Source organism: Bos taurus, chromosome 15 (genome assembly GCF_002263795.3).
Source record: "Bos taurus isolate L1 Dominette 01449 registration number 42190680 breed Hereford chromosome 15, ARS-UCD2.0, whole genome shotgun sequence".
Lineage (NCBI taxonomy): Eukaryota > Metazoa > Chordata > Mammalia > Artiodactyla > Bovidae > Bos > Bos taurus.
The window spans coordinates 75,021,873-75,031,861 of NC_037342.1; positions in this window are offsets into that span (position 1 = coordinate 75,021,873).

Genomic DNA, 9,989 nt, shown 5'->3' on the forward strand with positions numbered 1-9,989 from the left:
CCAATGGCGCGCCGTCCCCTCCCACGCGCCGGGCTGCCTCGCCCCCGAGGGTGGCCGCCGGGGCGGGCGGGAGAGAGGGGTTGGGGGGACTGGGCCCCCCGGGCTTCCCAGCAGAGGCGTTCCTGGAGATGGCCTACGGGGGGCGCGCTCACTCCCCGGGGGGAAGGCGGTCGGGAATCCTAACGGAGGGCCCGTGCCTCCCAGGGAAGACTTTCGTGGCAAGTTCTCCTTTCGTCAGACTATCAACACCCCCATAGGTTGGCAAGCCACCTTGTCTTAAATATCCTTGGGGTATCCCCTGGGGCCTAGGCCAGTATCTAAAATGAAAAGGACTCTGCTTTGACTGGTAGATAACGACATGCGTAAGAACACAGTTGTACAACAATGGTCCCCGTCTTGCTGAACGCCCGCTCTGTGCCAGGCACCGCGTGCTGCAGAAATTAACAAGTATTAACTCATGTAATTCCCACAACCACCTATGGGGCCGGGATGATGGATCCCATTTTGTAGACGGCACTCATTAATGTTTGATTTCATTTAGGCTTCTGGCTTCCAGCCTAGGCTCACTCTTCTGGTCGCCCCTTATTTGGTGTGACTTTGTCAAATAACCTGACACCATAAACACCCCCCCCCCCACGCACACTCACACGTCTCCACGCACACTCACACGTCTCCATCCTCCAGCCTAATATCCGACCTCAGCCAGGTTGCTGCAAATTGCACTGTCAGGGGACAAAGATCTTATCTGGGGCTCGTTGGCACCCTAGGGGGAGGGCGGGGCACTGTGGTGAGTCCTTTTCTGTCCACACATCCTGTGGTGGGGAAGAGAGATGAGAATGGAGTTCGGGGATCTCAGAGGCTTTCTGGAAACCTTTCAGCCTAAAACTAGATTCCTACAGCAACAACTCCCCTGACACACACCAAGATTCTGGGTTCATTTCAATCCTTTGTTACCAGTAATGTGTTTCCCTACCCCACCTCCCACCAACCTCCTCCCTAGAAAAAACACCTACCTCTTTATCTTGGCTGATGGACTCAGTGAGGGAGGAGGTGGCTGGAAGAGGAAGGCAAGGCTGCAAACTCCCTCTTCATAAGATAAACAAAGGGGGCAGAGAAAGGTGCGTGGTTCCCCCAGGCTTCTAGCTAGGTGGGCATTTTGATTCCAGCTCTGATTTTTTTTTTTTTTTTCTTTTTTTTCTGCACGCATTCCTTAATCAGGTTTCAGGATCTTGGACGGCCCAGATCCAAATCCTGACTCAGCCTTTTGGGAACTGTGTGGCCCCAGACGAGTTACCCAACTTCTAGCGGTGTGAATTTCTCAGTGTACAAAATGGGACAACCAAAACTAGCAGCCGCTGTGGTGGTTGTGGAGAGTTAAATGGCAGGAATTCACACTTACTGACTATATCAGGTGCTCAGAGCTGGGGTGCCCAGCAGACTGGCATCACCCTCCTGGGAGTTAGGACTGGGTGGGAAATGCTATGCCCTTTATACGGAAGTAAACAGGAAGTGCCTGTCTCACAGGAAGCGCTCAGTGACGGTTAGCTGTCTAATTAGCAAGGTAACAACTCTGATCCTGAGGCGGTGCCCACAGCGTCACCATCCCTGCTGCCAGCCAAGTGCCTGGCCAGTGACAGCCAATAACGAGTGAATGAATGTATGAATTCGACTACAGATCAGGATTATTCCTAGGTGTGCTGTGTGAAGCACAGACCCAAAATCTACCTGACCAGAGTCTCAGGGCTTGGTGGTGGCCTCTGTGACCACTTAGAATCTCAGCTCACTGCCTTAAACAGAACTGGCTCAAGCAGGAATGATGAATTCATTGGTTATTCCTCCTGCCTTCCCAGCAGCATGCCCAAGGGCAGGCACCAGCCTCACTGGTATGCAATGTCACCCCTGATTGCCCCCACTGACTTGGGGACACTTCTAGTGCCCCCCTCGGTGTGACTCCTGCATATACCCAAGAGCTTGCCTTATATCAGTAGAAGGAGGTTATAGGGATGGCTCCAAGACCTCCAGTACAGAAGGAGCTGCCTCAGTAGAGGCGAGCACCCTGTCACTAGCAGCATACAAGCAGAAGCCAGGGAAGAGTTGATGAGGGTGCTAAAGGAGGGGTTCATGCCTTAGTGGTGTTTGATGTGGATAAACCTTGAGCCCTGGGTGACTCGAGTCTGTGTTCTTGTTTCCTAAGCCCATCAGATGGGAGGAGTGAGCACAAGCTCCTTCATCCTTTGTGAAGGAGGCATTGTTGACTGGGCCCTTCTGGTGTGCCAGGCAAGGTGCTGGCTGCGAAGGTCCCAGTCCCTGTCCTTGAAGAGCTCACAGATCCTGGGAGACAGATACACTCACATATAGTCAACAGCAGCAGTAGAAGCAGCTGACAGTAACAGTCAAAGTGCTTGGGGGTGGGGGTGGGGGGCAGAGGAGAAGGAAAAGGCATTATCCTTGGTGTCCACTTTCCCTAAAGTGCCCAATAGAAGTTCTGTTCTCTTTCTTCCTATACAATTTTCTAAAGTGATGTGCTCCTATTGCAGAAACATTCTTTAGACTTCCATTCTACCCCTAACATTTCTGAGTTACCTCATCTTTACAATGAACATAAATGTAAAGAGTATAAAAACTGACACATTGATTTTATTTATTTGATTTGGCCATGCCACACAGCTTCAGGCATCTTAGATCCCGGACTGTACAATCGGCACCCCCACAGCAGAAGTGTAGAGTCCTAAGCACTGGACTGCCGGCGAATTCCTCAAAACCAGCACTTTAAAGTGCTGCCCAGATCTAGGCAAGAATAGATGCTTGACACGTGGTAGCCGTGAGATGTCCTGATGATTTACAGTGCCAGACAGGGAACGTTAACTGACAGGGAGAGAGAAAGGGGTTAGGACCCGGGTTCTGCTTCTAATCAGCCATGGGGCCCTCTGCTGCTCCTGAAAAATGGAAATAGAAAACTACCTGCCTCTTGTGCTTGTGAGAGTCACGTGAGGTGATGAGATGCAAACGGTTTGCAAACGGGAAACGCGGATTCCTATTACTACCATTCGTACTGTGATTCTCATTATTGTGAAATGAATCCCTCAAAACCCCAGGGGGGTGGGGTGGGGTGCGGTGGAGCGGCTGGGGTCGCTCCCCTCCCGCCTCCCACCTGGAGACAGCTGGGGCTCCATCTGCCCAGGGCCCAGCCGGCAGCGGGGCGGTTGCACCTCCTTTGTGCCCGAGTGTCTGTTGTGTGGCACGCGCAGGTGGGTGTTGGAAGGTGGCGTGGGCACAGGGAATGCCAGTGTCTGTGGGTAGAAATCACTTGTGGATTGTGAATCCCTGAAGGATGCAGATGCAATTAGATTTCAAAAATTCCAGCAGTGGAAGCAGGGTTGGCACCCAAGAGATGAGGAGAGAGGCTGGGGGGAGTGCCGGTTGGTCTAGTCTTTGGTCTTAGGGACTGGGGGTAGGTCTCGCCAGGGTCCCCTCTCCAGGGACGCGAGGGGGGCAGGGGGCAGGACTTGTAGAGGAAGAAGATGTCAGAGGCCTGTGGTGCTTGAGCCCAGGGGTTTTGGAACAGACTGTTGTTGTTCAGTCGCTCAGTCGTGTCCGACTCTTTGTGACCCCATGGACTGCAGCATGCCAGGCCTCCCTGTCCATCACCAACTTCCAGACTTTACTGAAACTCATGTCCATCGAGTTGGTGATGCCATCCAACCATCTCATCCTCTGTCATCCCCTTCTCCTCCTGCCTTCAATCTTTCCCAGCATCAGGGTCTTTTCCATTGAGTCAGTCCTTCCCATCAGGTGGCCAAAGTATTGGAGCTTCAGCTTCAGCATCAGTCCTTCCAATGAATATTCAGGGTTGATTTCTTTTAGATTGACTACTTTGATCTCCTTGCAAAAACTGACTGACTTGGATTCAAATCCTTGGTTTGGGCCAGTGATTTCATTTCTCTAAACCTCAGTTTCCTGGTCTGTAAAATGGGAGTAATAGTGGAGCCTATCTCCTAGAGGTTATTGGAAACTTAAGAGAGAGGATGCTTGGTAAGCCCTTAGAAAGAGAAGGCACATAGCCAACTGCCGTGGCTGATATTATTAGTAAGAAGCCCATAAGAGGAGTGGGGGAGAGGGCCTCCGAGGGGCTGATGCTTTGGAAACTGGAAAATTAGCTCTGGGGTGAACCCTGTCAAGCCAGGGGGTGGTGGAAACTGCCGCAATGAGCACCGCGTTGGCCCAGGCGAAAGTCTGCTGTCCCAGGACACAGGGCTTTCGTAAAGCAGGCCAGATGGGCTCTCATAACTCCTGCCGCTTTCCCTTCCTGGTTTGCCTCACTTCCTCCAGAGCTGCTTCCTTCCCTGTGAGCCTGTCTGGTAAGAAGATCTCTGAGTCTTTCCTCTCCAGTCCCAGCAGGCCCAGGCTGAGCGTAGCCTTAGGGACTGGGAGGAGCTGCTGGGAACTCAGGGACCCTGGGACCGGCCTCCCCCACACTGCCTGGCCCCTGCCTCCAGCTCAGGGAGAGCTGCCCAGGCTCCTTCCCTCCACGGCCGCCCTCCCTCCTATGAATCATCCCCACCGCTGCTGTTGCTGCTCCAGGACCACAGAAAGTCAAGCAGCACCTCACCTGGGGGAGAGGCTGCCAGTTACGATGGGGGTGGAAGCAGGCAGGCTCAGCTCTTCTAAAGGAAGGAGGTAACAGCTCAGCCTTGGAACCGGCCGACCCCAGCCAGCCCTTTCTTACGTCCATGGAGTGAGCTCAAGGGGGCAGGTGAGGGCAGAACTTGGGAGTTAGACCACCCTGCGTTTAGGGTCAAGGCTCCAGTCTTCTGGGGCCTTAGTCTTAGGTCTTAATTAGGTCTGTGGCCATAGTCGAGTGACTCGGCCTCCCTGAGTCTCGGTTTCTCCACCTGTCAAATGGAAAGAGAAAAATCATGACGAGGCATGGGTATTAAGTGAGGATTAAGTGAAGCACAACCTCCAAGTCCTGAGCTCAGAGCCTGGCTCACGTAAGTGGTCAGTTAATGCTTATTGACTCAGTGAATGAATGAACGTGTGAAAATGGCAACGAGTCGGGTGGAAGGAGGTGCATATGACTGTCTTTGGGAAAGCCAACCTCTGCCATCTGCGGGGCACGGGGAGGGTGAGTGGGTGCTGTCTGGGGCCCAGGACACCTGTTTTTCTGTGCTGGTATGAAGAAGGCAGCTTCCAAAGCTCAGACAGAATGGAGTAAGGATTACTGCTTGTGGGTACAGCTGACATTTCTGCAAATCAAATAAGAGTTTCAGGATGGGTGCAGACTCTCTGAAAGCTCTGAACCCTGCCTGACCAAAAAAAGAATTGCTATGGGGTCAGGGACAGCAGATAATGGATCTTCAGCTTGGGAGACCCCAAGCATTTCTTCACAGTGATAGCATACAGCAGCCACTCTGGGCTGTGAGGTCAGGACCTTGGTCCCTGGGTAGCCAACGAGGGCCATGAGCAGCACCTCACCCGCCTCCTGCCCAGGAGGTTGTGAGACCACTTGGGTACCACACCCCAGAGGGCTCTATCTAAGTAGATAGCTTTCAGACCCCTATTAGGTGATTTACAGATATTCATCATAACAAAGGATCAATGGTGGCTCAGATGGCAAAGAATCTGCCTGCAATGCGGGAGACTCTGGTTTGATCCCTGGGTTGGGAAGATTCTCTGGAGAGAAGGGAATGGCAACCCACTCCAGTATTCTTACCTGGAGAATCCCACGGACAGAGGAGCCCGGCAGGCTACAGCCCATGGGATTGCAAAGAGTCGGACACGACTGAGCAACTAACACACACACACACATCTTAACAAATGTTACGAGGTTGGTACCCAGTATTAGCCCCATTCTATAGATGTGGAAACTGAGGCCCATTGAGTTACATAACTTGCCCAAGGCCACACCCCAGGAAGCAATGAGGTCAGGATTGGAACCCCAGGCCCAGTGCTGCAGATGGTTCTGGCTGTGAGGCTGACCAGGGCACAGATGGTTGAATCTCCTGCAAGGCTGAGCAGACCCTTGGCCCCGCCCTAGCCCCAGTATGGGGCTTCCCAGGTGGCCCTAGTAAAGAAGCGACCTGCCAATGAAGGTAGGTGTAAGAGACAAGGGTTTGATCCCTGGGTGGGAAGAATCCCTGGAGGAGGAAATGGCAACCCACTCCAGTGTTCTTGCTTGGAGAATCCCATGGACAGAGGGGTCTGGTGGGCTACACCCATGGGGTTGCCAAGAGTCGGACACAACTGAAGCGACTTAGCACGGGTACAGACATCTCCAGTGTAGTCATCCAAGTCTGGAGTAAGGGCATACGTTTACATTTATAACAGTAATTCATAAATGGCTTTTGAGCAGTGGTTCTCAAAGCATCGTTACAGGAAACAGGTTAGAAATGCAGTCTTAGTCTCACCTCAGATTACACGGAATGGAAACTCTGAAGAGACAGAATTGCTGGGCCAGCAATCTGCATTTCAACCAGTCCTCCCTGCAAATTCTGATGAAGCTAAAGTTTAAGAACATGGCTTCAGAGTTTACAAAGCAGAGTAAGTTCCTAGACGCTCTTATTTAAACAGACACTTGGCAATTATTCGGCCCATTCTACAGGTAAGAGTAATGAATCCCCCTTTGCCAGATTATCACCCACCAGGCAAGTGGAAAAGATGGGCCTGAGACCCATAGTCTTCGGTCCTGTGGGTTTTATTTTTTTCTTTCCGTTCTTGGGTATAGAATGCTGACCAAGGCGAGGAGGCAGAGGGGCTCAGAGCTAGGGACTGGAGGTGGGAGCGGGGAGCCAGATGCCCTCTTTTCCAGGGGAGGGGGCGGGCCGTGTTTATTATTCTTTCGGAGGTGCCGCAGCCCAAATTCACATAAATACAGCCCAGCCTGGCGTGTTGCGGGATCGGTTTATTAATACTCGCGGGGCGCTGCCGAGGCGGGTCGCAATAACAAAGGCGGCTTTGCCGCCGCGCACCGCGCCGGAGGCACCATTATGTAATTGCTCAGAGGAGGAGAGCAGGGCTGGGCGTGCCGGAGGCTCGGCACCCGCGGCCGCCGCCGCCGGTACTTGGCGGGCGGGGGACTCAGTCGGCTGGGAGGCTGGGCTCAGGGGCGCGGGGACCCCAGGAGGGCGGCGAGCGGGTGAAGGGAGCACCTACCGAGGAGTCCTCACCCCACGCGCTCCTCCTCCCACGCCCGAGCCACGAGGCGGGTTAACCCACCCACGAGGCGGGTTAACCCACCCACGAGGCGGGTTAACCCCTGCGTGGCTGGGTGCAGCCTGCTGCTCCTGGGGTGGGAGCCCCCAGAGGCAGATCCCCAGTCTCCCTACACGCCCCCCCACCCCCACCCCAGCAGGCTGAACCAGGGTTTCCTGTCCCCCCACTCACCGCGGCTGCCGCTGTCTTTGTCCAATCCTTACTGGAGTCGAGGTAGAGAGAGAAAAGACGACACGCTGGGCAACCTGCGGGTGCAAGACCCGTGCCTTACCTACCCGTGCCTTACCTATCAACCGTCTGTGACATGGCCCATTTTGCAGATGGGAACCTGAGTCCCAGAGAGGGCCGGCTTCGCGCCCCAGAAATTCCAGCCCTTCAATCTGTCAACTCCCACACCCACGGTTTTCCCCTGGTACCCTGCAAGAGGTCTTTACAACCACCGTGGATCAGTTGTTGCCTCTGTTTCCTGTGGATCTCCCCGGTAGGGTCTGGGGAAGGGGTTCCCCTTGGGAAGCGCTGGTGTTCACTGAGCAGAGGGTACCAAGGCCACGATGTTGCCTGTTTGGGTGAGTGGGGATCAGCACATCGGCCCGGCCCCTACACTCCCCACCAGCCCAGACCCTGAGAAGCCACACCGCCAGACCTCCCAAACACTCCAGCGCTTCAGCCCTCCTGGCCTTTGCCCAGGCTGGGCCTTCTGCCAGGAGTGCCCTCCTTCCACCCACCTGGCTGTCTCTTCCCAGCCCTCCCCCCTGCCCCCTCCATCACACATGTACCAGGAAGCCTTCAAGGCTGCCTCTTCCAGCCCTGGCAGCACCTGGTAACTGCACCTGCCTGCCAGGCTCCTCTGTCCATGGGATTCTCCAGGTAAGAATACTGGACTGGGCTGCCAAGCCCTCCTCCAGGGGATCTTCCTGACCCAGGGATCGAACAGCGAATAGCGTCTCCTGCATTGGCAGGCAGGTTCTTTACCACTCGAGCCACCTGGGAAGCCCGCATAGATACGTAAACTCCCCCAAATCACCAGCTGGTAAGGGACACAGCCTGGCTTCGAACCCTAGTCTCGATGACTCCTATGTTTCTAATCTCCCTTTTACAGGATTATTTTGGCAATTAGATGAGAAATACTGAAGGCCCAGCATACAGCAGGTGCTCAATAATGTGTGTGCCCCTCCACTCTAGCTCCCAAGATTTGCCCACTGCCCCTCCCCCCAGGGGCATTCTGGGAGCCCCTCTGTTAGGGTGTGGCTGAAGGAAGGGGTTGCAGGAAGACTTTGGCAGAAGGAAGTGTTCTGGTTTCTGAGTAAGAATAAATTATTGTTTTATATCCTTATATTAAGAGGAGGGCACAGTGTGCATTTGCCAATCTAAGTGTGTTGAGCTGCCACGCCTTGTGTTTTGCCAATTGCTAAAATATATTTTCAGCCCAAGGCAGTAAACAGTGGCCCACTCTGCCTGGCTGCTGCTGCACTCCAGAGGCAGGGAAGGACACGGCCCAGGCAGGGCTGTGGGAGAGGAGGCACCAGTGGGGTCCTGGGGTGGGGAGAGAGTTCCTGGGGGTCCCTTCCAGGTCATTAGGATTTGAAGGGCAGGACTTTTCATTTCTCTGAGCCTCAGTCTACACAGCTGAAAATGGGCCTGTTGCTAGGGCCTTGTCCCTGCCACAAGGAGAGAACAGGGGCTGTGAAAGTGCTTTGTGCTCATGAGGCACCATATTGTGGGTGGTGGTGTTAATCACTCAGAGCAGTGAGAGTGCCCATCTCTGTGTTGCCTCACCGCAGCTACCGGCGCCTACCCTGTCTCCCCAGCTGTAACCCAAGTCACTGTCCTCTGTCTCCTCAGTTGCTGTCTGTCCCCCTCCAGCGCGCGGCTTTGCCTTCTCCAACTTACCATCCACTCAGCAGTCCAAGAGAGCTTTGAAAAAGTTGATTGGAGAAGATGAAACATGGCTTCCCCTGCTGCTTCGGGTAAAATCCAGACTCATCGCTGTAGCATCTTGGCCCTCGTCCTCTGCCCGCCTCCTCTCATTCCCTTGCACCAGCCACACGGTGTTCACCTTCCTAGTTCTGTCTCTTTGGCGGCGCAGTGCAGCTTGCGAGATCTTAGCTCCCTGACCAGGGGTTGAACTCGGGCCCTCCGCAGTCAAAGTGCCAAGTCCTAACCACTGGACCACCAGGGAATTCCCCAGCCACCTTCTCAGTTCTTGTGTCCACTGAACTTATCTCTACTTTGGGCGCTTGGTACATGCTGTTCCCTCTACTTGGAATGCTGTTCCCATAAGGCCTTCCCATGGCAGCCTCTCTCTCTCTCTTTCAACCCTGGTGTCAACTGAAAGGTCATCTCAGAGAGCCTACTCAGTCACCGTATCACAGTTGACCCCTATCACCCAACTGGTCCATCTGTTCTCTACCCTTATGGCGGGTGTCACCGTCTAATATCACCTTTCCATTTTTAAATGTATCTGTTTCTTTTATCTGCCTCCAATAAATATACCCTCCTTGCCTATAGAAACCTGATTTGTTTCACTCACCATTGTATTCCTAGCACCTTATTCTGTACATATTACATAAGAGATAGAGAGAGAGAGGTGGGGAGATTGATAGAGGGATTGAGAATAATTGAGAATAAATAATAGTGGAGAGCAGAAGCGCCAGATATTAACCCTACCCTATTGCGCTGGGAATGTTGGAGTGCACAGCCTATGCAGCAGTACCCAACAGCCCAGGGGTAAAGGCTGTCATAGACCTGTCATTTCATTTTGCGAGATTTTTAAATGA